The following is a 16,523-nucleotide window of genomic DNA, read 5'->3' as shown; positions in this document are numbered from 1 at the left end:
GGCAAACTGGCAACTCTGACTCATACCAAAACCTACAGTACGGGAAACGCCGAAAAGATTCTCGAGCACCTTACTTGCAAATCTCGCTTCTTAACACTACTCCCACCCTAGTCCTTTGTCGTCCCGACAAAACTACACAATATATACAAACATAATTAATCCTAATGAAACATATAACTATGCACAAAATAATCCTTCAACTCATCAGGTCTTCTTCTATGCCATTCCAATGACATCCTTGCTCCTCCACACAGTCCACTCTTCCTGAAAGGTCTTCATCCTCTTCCTGGTGCACTTCTCTTGGGAAACTGTCACCATCCTCTTGAACTTCAGCTCCTTGGTCCTCTTCAAGATCCTCAGCTGCAGTAGAACATGATTCCTCAGAGATGTCCCAGCTGTACTGTCCTGGCCCATGGTACTGCCACATACGATTCACGTGTACCACCTCTGGGCAAGAATTCCTGCCTCCCCGAATCTGATACGTTACATCTGATAGGCAGTCCAACACAGTGCAAGGCCCATCCCACTGGCTCTGCAGCTTCGGTGACTGTCCCTTCTTTCGCTGAAAATTGTGTCACCAAATTTGGTCACCATCCTTGAAGCTCACCTTACTTGCCTTGGCATCATACTTGCACTTCACCTCTCCTGAAAACATAGGGGCTCCTCACACTTGATGATGTACCTCAGCCAGCCTTTCCTGAAGTGCTTCACATAACTGGAGGTGTCTGTAGGATGCTTTTCACCAGGTGGTTTTCCCACTAACAAGTCAACATGTAACTCGTGGCCCAACATCAGTTTTGCAGGTGTGTAGCTGGTAGACTCATAGGATGCAGACTGATATGCCATCAACAACACAGGTAATTTATGGTCCCATTCTGTTTGTCCCTCTATGCAGTACTTGACCAGTTCTAGTCCCATTCAACTGGATTTCTCCAACGTCTCATCTGACTGTGGCCTTACTGGGGTCGTCCTGGTCTTCTTGATCCTCAGTATCTTGCAGCATTCACGGAACACAGCAGACCTGAAATTTCTACCATAGTCTGAATGTAGCCCATGTTGCATCCCAAAACGACAGAAAAACTAGTCAACCAACACCCGAGCAAGAGTCACAGCCTCTTGATCAGTGGCACAGGCTTCTGGCCTCTTTGTGAAGTAGTCCATGGCAACACATATATACCAGTTTCCTCTTTCAGTGAGTGGTAAAGGTCCAGCAATGTCCACTGCGAACCATCGGTGCACCCACTTGGTACAGCTGGAGAGGGGTGCAACCATGTTACTTGGGCCCCTTCTTGACAACACACATCACAGGCCCGACACCACTCTTCAACATCCTGACGTATGCCAATCCAGTAGAACCTCTGTTGCAGCCGACTTAGAGTTTTCTTTACTCCCAAGTACCCACTAGTGATCTGGTTATGGGACTTATCCAAGATCTCGGACCTCATCTTCTCTGGAACCACCAGTTGCCAATACTTGCTGAGGCCATCGGGTGTCTCCCACTGATGCTCCAGTTGTCCGTGAAGGTCCCACTGACTCGAGTAGCTCTTGGTCACAGGGCTTAACCTGGAAACTTCTTCCCAAGATGGTCGCACTGTACTCCGCTGCAGCCACTCTAGCACTGGTTGTAAATTTGCATCCTCTGTTTGCATCTTCTTCAAATCTTCTGCATCTGACTCTGGCCCTGTTACAAATGTACAGCAGCATTTCTTGCCAAGATTCCCATTCCTACTGCACTCCTTGCCGTCTATTCTTTTGTCTTCTCTCACACTATTCATCAAGGTTCTCCTGCATTTCTGCAGTGGTGGGCTTCTTGTGAATAATTGGCTAGTTGTTCCCTTTTGTCACCAGCCTTCACTAATTTACCCTCATCCTTCTCAAACGGACAATCATAGCTGAAGTGTCCCACCTCACCACATGTCCAACACCCGTTTGTTGGAATCTGACATTTTGTTGCACTGTTCCTTTCTTCCTTCTCCTTCCATTTGTAACAATCATCCTTCTTGTGTCCCAGCTTCCCGCGCAGAACCAGCAACCTCCTCTGATCTTCTCCTATTCTCTTTTCCACTTTTTGAAATCCATTTTCCGATGTCCTGGCTTTTCACAGTACCAGCACCTTCCTTCAAAATTTCCACTTCCCGTCCCTGCACCTTTCTTGCCTTGAATCTTGCACTATGGCCTGTCTGAAAGGTGGATGTACTGGACCTGGTGTAGGACTCAGATTCAAGAGCCCTGGCTAGTGCTTCTTTTTTTATATTTTTTTTATGCGAGGAAGAAGGAACCAAAGGCCATCAGCCCACAATAAGAATTCCCTCCAAGAGAAAAACAAAATACAAGAGAGAGCCAAATTCAAGATCCATTCATTTCGAGATGTCTGGACACACTGCGTTTGAAAGACTCGAGATCATAGGGTGCAGGAAACACAGACAGAGGGAGACAGTTCCAGAGCTAACCTGTTCCATAAATGAAGGACGGGGAGTAACGGTTAACTCTTGCATTAGAGAGTTGGACAGAAAAGGGATGAGAGTTTGCTGCTAGACGGGTGCTATGCGCCCGTCGTAGAGGTAGAGGAATGCATGCAGACTTTTCAGGGGAGCAGTGACCATTAATGTAGCGATAGAAAAGAGATAAAGATGCAACAGTGTGGCGAAGAGACAGAGGTTGAAGGGAGTCAGTAACAGGAGGAGAGTTAATGAGATGAAAAGCCTTTGACTCCACCCTATTGAGAAGAGCTGTATGTGGGGAGCCTCCCCACACATGAGAGTTGTACCCCACACAGGGGCAGATAAAACCCCTGTATAGAGTCAACAATTGTGCAGAGGTAAAGAAGGAACAGAGTCGGCTTAGCACACCCAATCTCTTGGAAGCAGATTTTACAAGAGATGTAATATGATCTTTCCAAGATAAGTCCCAAGTAAATGAAACTCCAAGCATGTTCAAGGACGATGCAGGATTAAGCTGAATAGTATTTAACATTAGTGGGGGTATATGTGGAAGATTTTGACGGGTTGATAGGTGTAAGAACTGAGTCTTAGATGCATTAACCCATCACGTCCTGAGGTTTTCTGCACCTCCGACATCCACCAGTCCCGAGGTATTTTTGAAAATTTTTATTTTGGCTAAAACCTTCGCTTTTGGTGAGAAACATCGGAAATTCATAGAGAAATCGCTCACCTGGGGTTTAAAATACTCAATCCAGGTAGGAGTTCCTCCTTACTTGACTGGGTTTTCTAACATGCTGGCACCAAAGAAAACGAGTTCTATGGGAGGGTAACTATTTTATCCACTCATAAATGGTATTTATTTATTTACTTGGTACGAATGTATATGTAGTATGAGAGTATATTGGTTTTCAAGCAGTAATAAAGGCATTATAAGCATTGTTTCACTCACTAACTAATCACCATACCTGACCTTTTTTTGCCACATTACCTGATCATTATTTCTGACTGTTTCTTCTTCTAATGCTATGTAAACATTGTCCTCCACCTTGTCATCGATTGGGGAATCACTCTGGCCCTGAATATCTTTACTAGCCAGGTCATTGGTAACAGGTGAATTGCTGAGACAATGGCGTGAGGGGGGGAGGGGGGAGGTTATGCGGTGTAAGGCATTGTCCCTGCTTGGCATCTTGTAGAGGAATAGAGGAAGGTGTCCCGTGTATACATATGAAAAATCACGCGTGAAAATTGAAAATTGTGCAAACTAGGGACCTTGCAATTGCATGACGTACCTGTACGTCGCCGGGACTGGCAAATGCAAATTGTTGCAACGTACCCATACATCGACGGGACGGGGCGGGTTAAAAACAACAAGATTATTTTTATCCCAGTCAGAGATACGAACCAAGTCAGACATTAGGTGTGTCATAGCCTCATCACTTGTTTGTTGAAGTAACCGCTGAGATGGGCATTGCAGGAACCAAATGGAAAGGTGAAGAGTGGAGTCAACAACGTATGAGTGGACAGTGTTAGATGTACAGCTTAGGTCATTGATGAATAAAAGGAAGAGAGTTGGTGATAGGACAGAGCTCTGAGGAACACCACTGTTGATAGATCTAGGAGAAGAATGATGGCCATCTACAACAGCAGCTATAGAACGACCAGAAAGGAAGCTAGCAATGAAGGCATAGATAGAAGGATAGAAACCGTAAGAGGGCAGTTTGGAAATTAAAGATTTATGGCAGACTCAATCGAAAGCCTTTGAGATGTCAAGTGCAATGGCAAAGCTTTCGCCAAAGTCCCGAAAGGAAGATGACCAGGAGTCTGAAAGGTAGGTGAGAAGATCGCCAGTGGAGCGTCCCTGACGGAACCCGTACTGACGATCAGAAAGAAGGTTGTGATAGGAAAGATGCCTTAAAATTTTTCTATTGAGAATTGACTCGAAAACATTTTAAATACAGGACGTTAAAGCAATTGGACGATAGTTGGAGGGTTGGGAGGCTGAATGAGAGCAAACTTCCAGCAGGGAGGAAAGATACAAGTTGACAGACAAAGGCGAAAGAGTTTGCCTAGATAGGGTGTAAGCACAGAAGCACAGTTCTTGAGAACAACAGGAGGGACTCCATCAGACCCATATGCCTTGTTAGTATTGAGGCCAGTGATGGCATAAAATACATCAGCTGAAGAAATTTTAATGTCAGCCATGAGGAAGTCAGAGGCAGGAAGTGATAGAGGAACAGCACCGGAATTGTCTAAGGTGGAATTGGGGGAGAAAGTCTGTGCGAAGAGATCTGCTTCATCAGTAGAAGAAATAGCTACAGAACCATCAGAGTAGAAAAGAGGAGGGAAGGATGATGAGGTAAAGTTGTTAGAAAGGTTTTTGGCAAGGTGCCAGAAGGAGTGGGAAGAATTCGAGTTGGAGAGTTGAGAGCATTTAGTACGGATGAAATTATTTTCAGCAGAGCAAAGAACAGACTTGGCACGATTCCGGGCAGAAATGTAAAGATGATGTGATTCAGGTGTGGGTTGGCTCTGGTACCTTTTGTAGGCCCTCTCCTTGTTGCAGACAGCATTAGAACAAGGGTGATTAAACCAAGGCTTTCTTGTGTTAGTCAAAGGATATGAGAAAGGAATGTATGTTTCCATGCCTGAGAGAATAACCTCCGTAATGAGCAAGGCACACTCAGATGGCTCCCGGCCATGGAAGCAATAATAATTGCAGGGAAGCTTTATGCTTGTGCCTGCTTCACTTCCACTTTCAACTCTACACTGTCAAGAGCATCGATGAACTGGTCCCTCAGGAGAATAGCCAACAGGTTCGGTGCAGCTCCAGGGTACGCCTTGTATGCCATACTCTCCAGGTCATGAGGAAGCTGATGTAGGGATTCTCCTCGAGCCCATACATGGCTCTGAAATCTTGCTTTGTAAACCTCAGTCTGGTACATGGTTCCATATCTGAACTCCAGCATTTCTACTAGGGACTGATAACAGTTCCTCTCCATCACTGACATCTGGTCCAGAATTTCCATTGCGGCACCCTTAACCACTAATACGCGGCCAATGGACAGCTGACCCCCCCCCCCCGGGGGGTGGCGTTCGATCGCCGTCTGAATACCGTAGGAAAATATTAGCCAAAAATCAGAGATTAACCCTAGAACATTATACTTGGTGTGGCAGATAGTACTTACATTCAGCTTCCTCCAGCGACAGGTGTTGAGCCTTTGTAGACCACCCAATGACTTGTGGAGACTTGCAAAGTTGGGTAACAAAATCTTCACTTTCACACCTCCAGCAACCCGGTTTCCCCTCTACCACAGCCTCATTGTCACAGTACTCTTTATACTACAACGTACAGGTAGTTTGGAATCCCTATTTTTACAATAAGCACTGAAAATAAGACTAAAATCAACGAAGCGTATGGCCGACATGCAGTGTGGCGGCAGTCTTCCCATCACTCAACAAACATTTCCATTTTCACAGCTAAAAACACGTATACTACATTATTTTCAATCAATTACTTCCCAAAAGATCACCGCAGCACACTTTTTATTCTTCCTTACGCCTGTCACTTTATTCTCGTTCCTGTTGGCCGCTCGCACTGACTCGGAAGAGCTAGAACTCGCCATAATGTCACTTTGAAAGCCTGCAGTAAACTGACGCTAAACAGGGGCAAACCGTGCGAAAAAAAGCTAGTGTTACAACTAGGGAAACAAGCGTTTCCTGTTAGCATAAACTGCTTGTGAGAGGAGAGCGCAGATTTACAGTTCTGAGCAGTCAGAGAGCTGCCAAGTATCACAGCCAGGCTGGCCGGGCCGTGATGGGGGGGGAGGGGTGAAAAAACGCGATACTTGGCAACAACGGAGGTCAGTAGTACAGAGGTAAAGTATGCTAATTGTAGCTAAAAGGTGGTGGTACTGATAGACAATACCAGCTGGAACATCCTTGCCCGTGTTTATTCAATATTAACTCAAATCACAAATGCGACGCTCTGCCGTTATGTCCTTTTCGGCGAGCGTCGCAAACGCGACGCCCCACGTTTTAGGGGTTAAGGCTAGTTGCAAGCTGCACTGCCCTCTGCCTATCATCCCAACCATTCTGATCCGCAAGTAACTCAAACTGTGCACAGTACACTTCCCAAGACAGTCTACCATCAAATTCCTGGGGTTTCTTTTTAACCCATCACATCCTGAGCTATTTCACACCTCCGACACCCCCCAATCCCGAGGTATTTTCGGAATTTTTTTTTTGGGCTAAAATCTCCGCTTTTGTTGAGAAACAACGAAATTTCATAGAGAAATCGCTCACCTGAGGTTTAAAATACTCGATCCAGGTAGCAGTACCTCCTTACCTGACTGGGTTTTCTAACAGGCTGGCACCAAAGAAAACGAGTTCTATGGGAGGGTAACTATTCCACAGCACTCATAAACGGTATTTATTTATTTACCTGGTATGAATTTATATGCAGTACGAGAGTATATTGGTTTTCAAACAGTAATTTAGGCATTATAAGCATTGTTTTACTCACTAACTCATCACCATACCTGACCTTCTTTTGCCACATTACCTGATCCTCATTTCTGACTGTTTCGTCCTTTAATGCTATGTAAACTTTGTCCTCCACATTGTCATCAATTGGGGAATCACTCTGGCCCTGAATGTCTTTATTGACCAGGTCACTGGTAACAGGTGAATTGCCCAGACAATGGCGTGCAGGGGGGGGAAGGGGAGGTTATGCGGTGTAAGGCATTGTCCCTGCTTGGCGTCTTGTAGAGGAATAGAGGAAGGTGTTCCGTGTATACGTACGAAAAATCACGCACAAAAATTGAAAATTGTGTAAATTAGGGACCTTGCAGTTGCACGACGTACCAGTACGTCGTCGGGACTGGCAAATGCAAAATGTTGCAATGTACCCATACATCGACAGGACGCGGTGGGTTAATTGGACCCCATTATATAACTCAAACTGTGCACGGTAAGCTTCCCAAGATAGTCTACCATCAAATTCCTGTTTTTTTTTTTTTTTAATAGGACCCCCATTACAGCCATGCACTTCACTGGTTTGGAACCTAAAAACTGGGGCATCGTAATTAAGGCCAGAACTTAAAACTTCTGCATTCTGATTATTCAACCCTGTAATGCTACCTTTAGATGCCTGGGATCCATCAAGATTCACCATACACTGTCCATTCCTTTCATACTATGCTCCCTGTACATTAACCTGAGACTCAGCAGTGCAATATTTCTCTGCAGTCTCAATTTTCTCACTAATTATCTTCACATGGTCAGCTACATGCTTCACCTGGCTATCTACATGCTGTCTGCACTCCATCAGAATTCCCTCATTAATCTTTAGCTGGCTATCCACATGTTGTCTGCACTCTGTCGCTATTCCCTCACTAATCTTCATCTGGTTGTCTACATGCTTCACCTGGTGGTTTAGACGCTGTCTGAACTCCATCACGTTATTGCTTGCCTCACATTTCTGCTGCTGTAGCTCAGTGTATACTTCCTCCTTCAACTGCTGCTGCTCTTCCTTCACTTCCCCCATGAAAGTATCCAGCTGTCCTTGCAACCTCAATTATAATTCCCTCTTTTGCTCCTGTAATGTCTGCTGAAGCTGTCCATATATTTTTTTCTGTTCTTCCTTCTGTGCCTGTAATTGTTCTTTGAGTTCTTTCTGTCCTTCATTCTGTGCCTACAGTTGTACACTTTGTGTTTGTAACTGTTCTGTAAGTTCTTTCTTTTGTGCCTGTAATTGTCCTTCGAATTCATTTATGAGCTTTTTCTGTTCTTCACTTTGGGCCTGTAATAGCTTCACAATTGCTGCCAGGGACATTTCCTCCTCCTGCCCAGCTCGAGACCTTGTCCACAGACCTTGTGCTTCCATGTCAAAGGTTAGCCACACTGCAGCCCTGAATAATCCCACTCCTTACACAAGTGTTACATCCCCACCCCACACTGCCACAGGCTCCAACAGCAGTAGTCCAGTATGGGAAGGACATTGCCCAGTGAGTTGTTCATATTGTCAGCCTGTAGGTGTACGGTACACAGGATCAGCTCAGGTGTCGTAAATAAACACTGGCTTCTTAACCCACCATGTACTGGCTATTTTTAGCCCTATGGGTCACCTCAGTGCCGGCCATTTTTTGACCGTTTATTTTTGGCTAAAATGATAGATTTTGATGTGGAAACAACGAATCTCGCCATTAAAATGCTCACCGAGGCTCGGAAATGAGTTTTATTGAGTTCTGCATACTCGTGTACAGGTATAGCCCCTCTCTCATGCTCACCACGTACGTGAAAGCCGTTTTCTATGTGAGGTATACTCATATATTTATGCTGGGAAGGTACAGCAATGTTCAGTACACTTTTCTGATTACTTATTACTTCAGCATCCATCACAATTTGCGTGTCTTTCTCTGTGACTGCATTATCTTACACTTACTTGAAGATAGGTACAACCTGACTTCATTACGTACAATCCTGGCACTTACAAGAAGGTATTTACAACTTGACTTCACTATACAGTCCTTACACTTACAAGAAAATATTTACAACTTACACTTACATGAAAATATTTACCAAATGCCATCACTATATACAGTACTGGGCGAGGCACACAGACAGAATGAGACAGAGCGAGCGTGAGAGGGGAAGTGAGTGAGTGTATGGCCTTGACAGCCTGGGGGATGATAGAGGAACTGTTACCTTACTTGTCTGCCAATTTTTTCCCTCGAATCTTGAAAATGCGGTCGCAGTGAAGTTTTTTATTTTAAACTATTTTAAAGCAGCACTGGTACTGGCAACGGAATTATGTCAGACCGTTTTAAAACAGCACTGGAACGCAGCGGGTTAAGTTCACTGTCTTTATTTTTCAGATAATTACACTTAATGCTTTCCAACTTCACTTCACTATTCTCACAAACACTGGAGCTGTACAAACTTTACTAACTGCTATTACACTTAATGCTTGACAACACTTCTCTATTTTCACAAGTACCGATGTTATGCCAGCTTCAGTAACACTTCACTGTTTTCACAAGCTCCTAAAATATAAAAGCTTCACTGACACTGACACTACACTACACTCAAACTGAACTGAAAACCAACTGAACTCACTCCAGTCTCCCCCTCCATCCTTATATAAGCTTGGATTGTTCTAGGATTATCTATATTTTTCTATCCTTATATAAGCTTGCATTGTTCTAGAATTATCTATATTTTTCTACAGTTTTGGTGTATTCTAGATAGAAAGCACAGTTACCAACTCAGAGACAACCAAAACATGCATGATTTTTCTTACATTACATTGTAAAGTATTTACCATACAAACTTAATTTTAGTTACATAATTTAACAATCACGTAAATAAAACATTATTGAGAAAGAGAGCATAAAAATTAATGCATAACTTACGAAATAACTACCCTCACAAACAGCAGGCAAACTGGCAACTTTGACTCGTAACGAAACCTACTGTACAGTACGGGAAACGCCGAGAAGCGAGCACCTAACTGGCAAATCCTGCTTCTTAACACTACCCCCTCCCTAGTCCTTTGCCGTCCCGACAAAACTACACAATATATACAAACATAATTAATCCTAATGAAACATCTAACTATACACAAAATAATCCTTCAACTTATCATGTCTTCTTCTATGCTGTTTCCTTGGCTTTCCCTAATATGTTCCATTTTTGTCTTTCATTATTTAGCTTCATCAGTATTGGGCTGTTCCTCCTCTTCTTTTCCCTAGCCTTATAACTTTCTTTACATGATATCTTCCACTTCTAGACTGTTGGTGAACAAATCCTGGCACATAACATTATCCACCAGTTCATTCCTCTGGGTTCTTGCTTTCTGCCTCCTGCAATGTTATAAATTACAATGTTATTTTTCTTCTCCATTTCCTCCCATTCTGACAGATTCTCCAAAACCATTTCCATGACAATATTTGTTTTTTCCTCTTCAGCCCTACATTCTTCTAACTCTCTAATTCTATCATTGAGTTTATGCATGTCATTCCCCAAGGTCTTAACTTTCTCCACAGATTCCTCCACTTCTGGCTAACACTTTCTGCAAAACCACATCAGGAATTCATATGTCTGCAGTACTCTGTACAATCCCACATTTACTTTGTCACAGCCCGTGTGAAACCAAACCCTACAGGCATCACAGCTTAGTCTGTTGTCCTCCTTTGTCACCCACCTGCTGCAAACCCTGCAGTGGGCCTGTCTGTTTGTGTCTTGCTACATGCATTCTTCACATTTTATGGCCTCTCTTGGGATGCTTTTCTTCCCACATCCTTCAGAAGTTTTTCTTGTAACCCCCCATTTTGCTGTACTAATACATATTCACAATATTCGAGAGCTCAGTCGTGACCTCCCCACACGTGTTCATCGACACCGGTATGTTTTGCTGTTGTCTTCCTAGAAACATCAGTACTTGGGATTTCGGGTGGCGGATTCGTCTTCGCATGATTTCTGCTTCATAAATTGCATCTTTTTCATAACGTATAGTCGGTATACTCTCTTCAGCATGTGCCAAATGAAACATTAATCTCTTTGATATCTAAATGACAAGCGTTTCAAATTAAGCATGCAGCGAGACTTCAAATATTATCTGATGAATTCTAATGGACCAATTAGAGGCTTCACCAAACCCTGTTTCAGAGGTCTGCCACGTTGTTGTCTACCGTCGCTCAGCCTCGATTAAAAAATATTTTTGCTAGGTTTTAACGACCTGTGAAATTGTACCTAATACTAAGTTTATAATAATATTGCTATTTATAAGGATCTTTTTTCCTATTTAATCCAGCGCATACTTATATACCTGTAAAGAAAAAATAACCAGGCTCTAAGAGAATCTTAGCTTGGGGACTAAAATAGTGTGCTGTCTATTTACATATATTTGAATAAATCGTGTGCAGTTAGTAAAAGGAGATTACTTTCAGGACTTCTGATGTGTAAATTTTAGCATGCTTTAAAGAAGTAAGCAGTTCCACTGAAAATAATGTACTGAACGATTGCTTAGTTGGTGAATCAGCCATATTAATCCAAACAAACAGCAGTGGGGTACGACATTATATCCATGGCAAAGTACGAGGAGTTGAAGTGTAAACTTACTAAACTGTGCAATGGACCCAGGGAAACATTTAAAAGCATTATTTATGTTAGAATTTCGTGACTAGGATGATCAAGACGTATAACAGGTCCGTATTGTTATGAAAAGTCATATGTCAGGCAGGGCGGCATATCGAAAGGTGCTGCCAAACCTGCGGCTGCATATCTACTTCTTTTGTGGATATTAACGAATTATAAATATTTTAATCACTGTTATCCTGTTTTATGGATGGTTCTAGTAAAATTGCCTAGGTTTCGTCTCTACAGTATGTTATGTTTACAGAGATGAGTAAACTGACGAAACCTGAGTTTACAAAATGACACTTATAATACATTATATATTATCAAAGGGCTCCCATACTTCAATTTTTTTGTAACATATCATGTCAGCTCAATAATTTCATGAGTAAAATCTTATTCGGGGTGTTTTACTTTGTGTCAAATTTAAAAAGATATTACGCACTGGCTACTTTTTCGATGCCTACCCCGCATCAAAGCTCGGCGACGGAAGCGAACCTAGTGGCAGATTTCTGAAACAGGATCTGGTGAAGCATCTAATTGTTCTCATTGCTCTCTCTCTCTCTCTTTTTTTTTTTTTTTTTTTTTTTGAGAAAATCTTGCATCCAACAATACAGTTTGCCTTGGATTTCTTCTTGATGGTACAGTTTCCATAAAAGTCTTTGGTGCGGTACTCTGTGAAATGCTTTCTTGAATTCTAAGTAGATACTGTCCACCCATCCTTCTCATTTCTGTAATGTTTCTGTTACTCTGTCATAGTAGCTCAACACCGGATTTTCCTTTTCTGAAACCAAACTGTCTTTCTGTTATCATATTGTGTTCTTCTAGATGATTTACCCAAGCTTTTCTTATCAGCTTTTCTAATATCTTGCTGTTAACAACACTGGTTAGTGATACTGGTCGGTAGTTGCGTGGATTTTGTCTATTCCCTTTCTTGAATAAGGGAACAATGTTTGCTTTCTTTCAAATAACCCAGCCATAAGGGGTGCAAGCCAGCACAACTCTATGCCGGTCCCAAGCCCGGATAAATGGGGAGGGTTGGCGTCAGAAAGGGCTGTCGGCCAGTAAAATATAAGCCAAAACCATGATGAGCCACAACCGAAAAATTGTGGATTATGTCAGGGTGTACCCCATTATAAGCGACGCACAGAGGTAACGCCCGACCTCTGTAAATGTGCAAGGGCTACTGCGCCATGAGCAAACGCGGCTAAAGAAGCGAACTCCTGCTGCCCTGAGGGTGGCAACACTGAATGTTGGGACCTTGACAGGTCGAGGAAAAGAGGTGGTGAAGCTGATGAAGATGAGGAGGGTAAGCATACTGTGTGTGCAGGAGACCAGGTGGAAGGGTAACAAGGCGAAGGAATTAGGAGATGGATACAAACTTTATTATAGTTGTGCAACTGCAAAGGGAAGGAATGGAATTGGAATAGTGGTGTCACAGGAAATGAAAGAATATGTGACTGAAGTGATGAGAGGAGATCGGTTGATAACAGTAAGGTTAATATTTGGGACATGTATAATAAATGTGGTTAATGCATATGCACCACAGACAGGATCAACACATGAAGAAAAGGAAGAGTTTTGGAGAAAGCTAGAAAGTGAGATGGAGAGAACTGCTGTAGAGGAGAGAGTGGTGCTGGGCGCGGATCTGAATGGACATGTTGGAGCAGATAATGAAGGAAATGAGAGGATACATGGAGGCCATGGGCTTGGAAATGTAAATGCAGAGGGTGAACGGATACTGGATCTGGCCATTTCCTTTGACCTGACAATTGCTAATACTTTCTTCTGCAAGAGGGAAGAGCATATCATCACGTATAAGAGTGGAGGAAATTCTATCCAGATAGACTACCTTATGTACAGATCAAATTTGGTAGAGATAAAAGACTGTAAAGTTATACCAGGTGATCACGCAGCACCACAACACCGGCTGCTAGTGATGGATGTGTGGCTAAAAAGACCAAGAAAAGGAAGGAGGAGGTATAAGAAGAGGATTTGATGGACGGCACTGAAGCAGCAAGCGAAGAGACAAGAGTTCAAGATTAAGGTACTAGATAGGGTGAACGTAAATACAGAGGGAATTCAAAACTGGTAGAAGAAGAATAGAGAAATCGTGAGAGGAGTGGCCAGAGAAGTACTTGGAGAAACATCGGGAAAGCGACATACAACTAGAGAAGAGTGGTGGTGGAGAGAAGACGTTAAGAATGCACTAAAAAGGAAAAAAGAAACAAAGAAGCAGTGGGAGCAAAGCAGATCATAGGAGGACAAGATGGTGTATAGAAGTGCAAAGAAGTTAGCACGGAAAACAGTGGCAGTGGCTAAGGCTGAGGCTTGTCGTGATATGTAAGAGGAACTGGAAACACCTGAAGGAGAGATGACAATATACAGGATACCAAGGATTAGGAACAAGTCTGCAAAGGATGTAAATCATGTGAAGCAGATGAAGGATGTAAATGGTGTCGTGCTAATCGATGAGATGAAGGTACAAGAGAGATTGAAGGAGTACTTTGAGGGCCGACTGAATGAGGAGAACCCACGGGATCATCAGGATGATGGAATACTATACCTAGGTCTTACGAGATATGTAGAGAGGACAGAAGTGGTGAGAACACTTAAAAGAATGAAAAACAACAAGGCAACTGGACCAGATGAGATCTCGGTGGAGGCGTGGAGGGCCCTGGGAGAAGCGGAGTGGATTTTTTGTGGAATCTAATGTGAAAGATAGAGGAGCAGGAAGAGATACCAGATGAGTGGAGGGAGTGTGTGTTGGTACCCATATTCAAGGAGAAAGGAGATGTACAAGAGTGTGGGAATTATCGTGGAATTAAACTGCTATCACACACAATGAAGGTTTGAGAAAGGATACTGGATGAGAGACTGAGGCTGTAGGAGGAGGTGGCCAGAGGTCACTTTGGTCTTATGCCGGGAAGAGGAACAACGAACCTAATATTCATATTGAGACAAATGGCAGAAAAGTATAGAGAAAAACAGAAAGAACTACATATGGTATTTATAGAGCTAGAGAAGGCCTATGATAGAATACCGTGACAGGAGTTGTGGAAATGTCTGAGGAAGAAAAAAGTACCGGAAAAATATGTAAGACTGGTAAGGGAAATGTACAGGAAGGTTAAGACGCGAGTGAGGAGTGAAGCAGGCATGACGGACAGTTTTGGAGTGGAGTTGGGGCTGCATCAGGGCTCTGCGATGAGCCCCTTCTTTTTCAAAATCGTATTTGACGTGTTGACAGAGGATGTAAGAATGGGGACACCGTGGAATATGATGTATGCCGATGATATGGTTTTGGTGAGTGAGTCAAAAGAAGGGATAGGGCACAGACTGGATGAGTAGAGATTAGCACTGGAGAGTAGAGGAATGAAAATAAATAGAAGACAAAATATATGATGTGTACAGAGCAGATGCACAATAGACGCGAAAGTATTAGGCTGGATGGTGTGGAGCTGAAGAGGGTGGATGCATTTAAATACCTAGGATCCACCCTATCAGCAGACGGTAGTGAAGATAAGGAAATAATCAGAAGAATCCAAGCAGGATGGAGAAGTTGGAGAGATGTATCAGGAGTACTGTGCGACAGGAGAATGCCAGTGAAATTAAAGGGGGAGTAAAAACTATGGTAAGACCAGCAATGATGATCAGAGGAACAGTGAAGGTGGTGGAGGTTTCGAAGAAGACACAAGAGGCAAGACTTAGATGGTACGGGCATGTCATGAGGAGCGATGGACAAAGTGATGAGATGAGAGCACTGGATATGGAAGTATAGGGAAGGAGGAGGAGAGGAAGACCCAAGAAAGGTGGATAGATTACATAGTGGCGAATATGAGAGAGAAGGGTCTGGATACCAACATGGCAGGTGATAGAGGCAGGTGGAAGAGGCTCATCAAGAACAGCGACCCTATATAAAGATGGGTAAATAAAGACGACGACGAAGAAGTTTGCTTTCTTCCAAATATCAGGTAGTTTACCTTGTCTCAAGGATTTCTTGAAAATTAAAGATAATGGTTTACTTAACTCCTTTGCACATTCATGTAGCATCCAACAGGAAATTTCATCAGGACCATTTGCTCTTCCTTTGTCTAATTTACTTAACTCCCCCTGTATTTCTTTTTCTGATATTTGTATATCTGGTAATATGTGTGGGCATGCATGTTCCATATCATCCCTCTCAAAATTATTTTTTTATGTAAAAACTGACAGGACATTTGCTTCACAAATATCCTTCTCTTTTGTATAGGTGATCTCCTCATCCGTAATGGATTGTATTTTAACTTTTACTTTGGTTTTGCATCTAATGTAGCTGTAAAATAGCTTCGGTTGATCATTACTTTTGTTTATGATATCCTTCTCAAACAGTTATTGGACTTCCCTCCTTATTCTTGTATAATCGTTTCTTGCCTGTTTGTAGTTGTTATATGCCCTCTCACTATTGTGTTTTCTGTACCTATTCCACAACAAATCTCTTTTTTTCTTTTGATTTTTTTACATTCTGTATTAAACCATTTCTTCATTTTCTTTTCTGCTTCCTTGTGCTGTGGGGATGTACTTCTGGACTCCTATTTCATAAAGTTCACAGAATTTTATATATATAGCATTTAAATCTTGTCCTCTAAGCTCCTTTTCCCAATCAGTTTCTAAGAAGTATTTCTTTAGGTCATGGTAGTTTCCCTTTTTCTAATTTGGGCTCTTTTTGTAACTTTCATTGCTGTTAACTATGTCATATGCAATCCTGAAGTTGCAATTTAGTACTGCATTGTCGCTTTTGCAGAATGGAGGGTGATACATTAAATTGTCAATACCGTTTTCTTGCCTAGTAAATATAAGATCTAGCACTGAAGGTACATCGAGTCCTCTTTTTCCGGTGCTTTCCCTTACATGTTGCGTTAGGAAAAACTCCTGCACGAGATCCAGGAGCTTTTGGTCCCAACAGCTTTC

Source organism: Coenobita brevimanus, chromosome 46, assembly GCF_032717465.1.
Source record: "Coenobita brevimanus isolate Jiangsu-jjx chromosome 46, ASM3271746v2, whole genome shotgun sequence".
Taxonomy (NCBI): Eukaryota; Metazoa; Arthropoda; class Malacostraca; order Decapoda; family Coenobitidae; genus Coenobita; species Coenobita brevimanus.
This window is presented reverse-complemented; position numbering follows the sequence as displayed.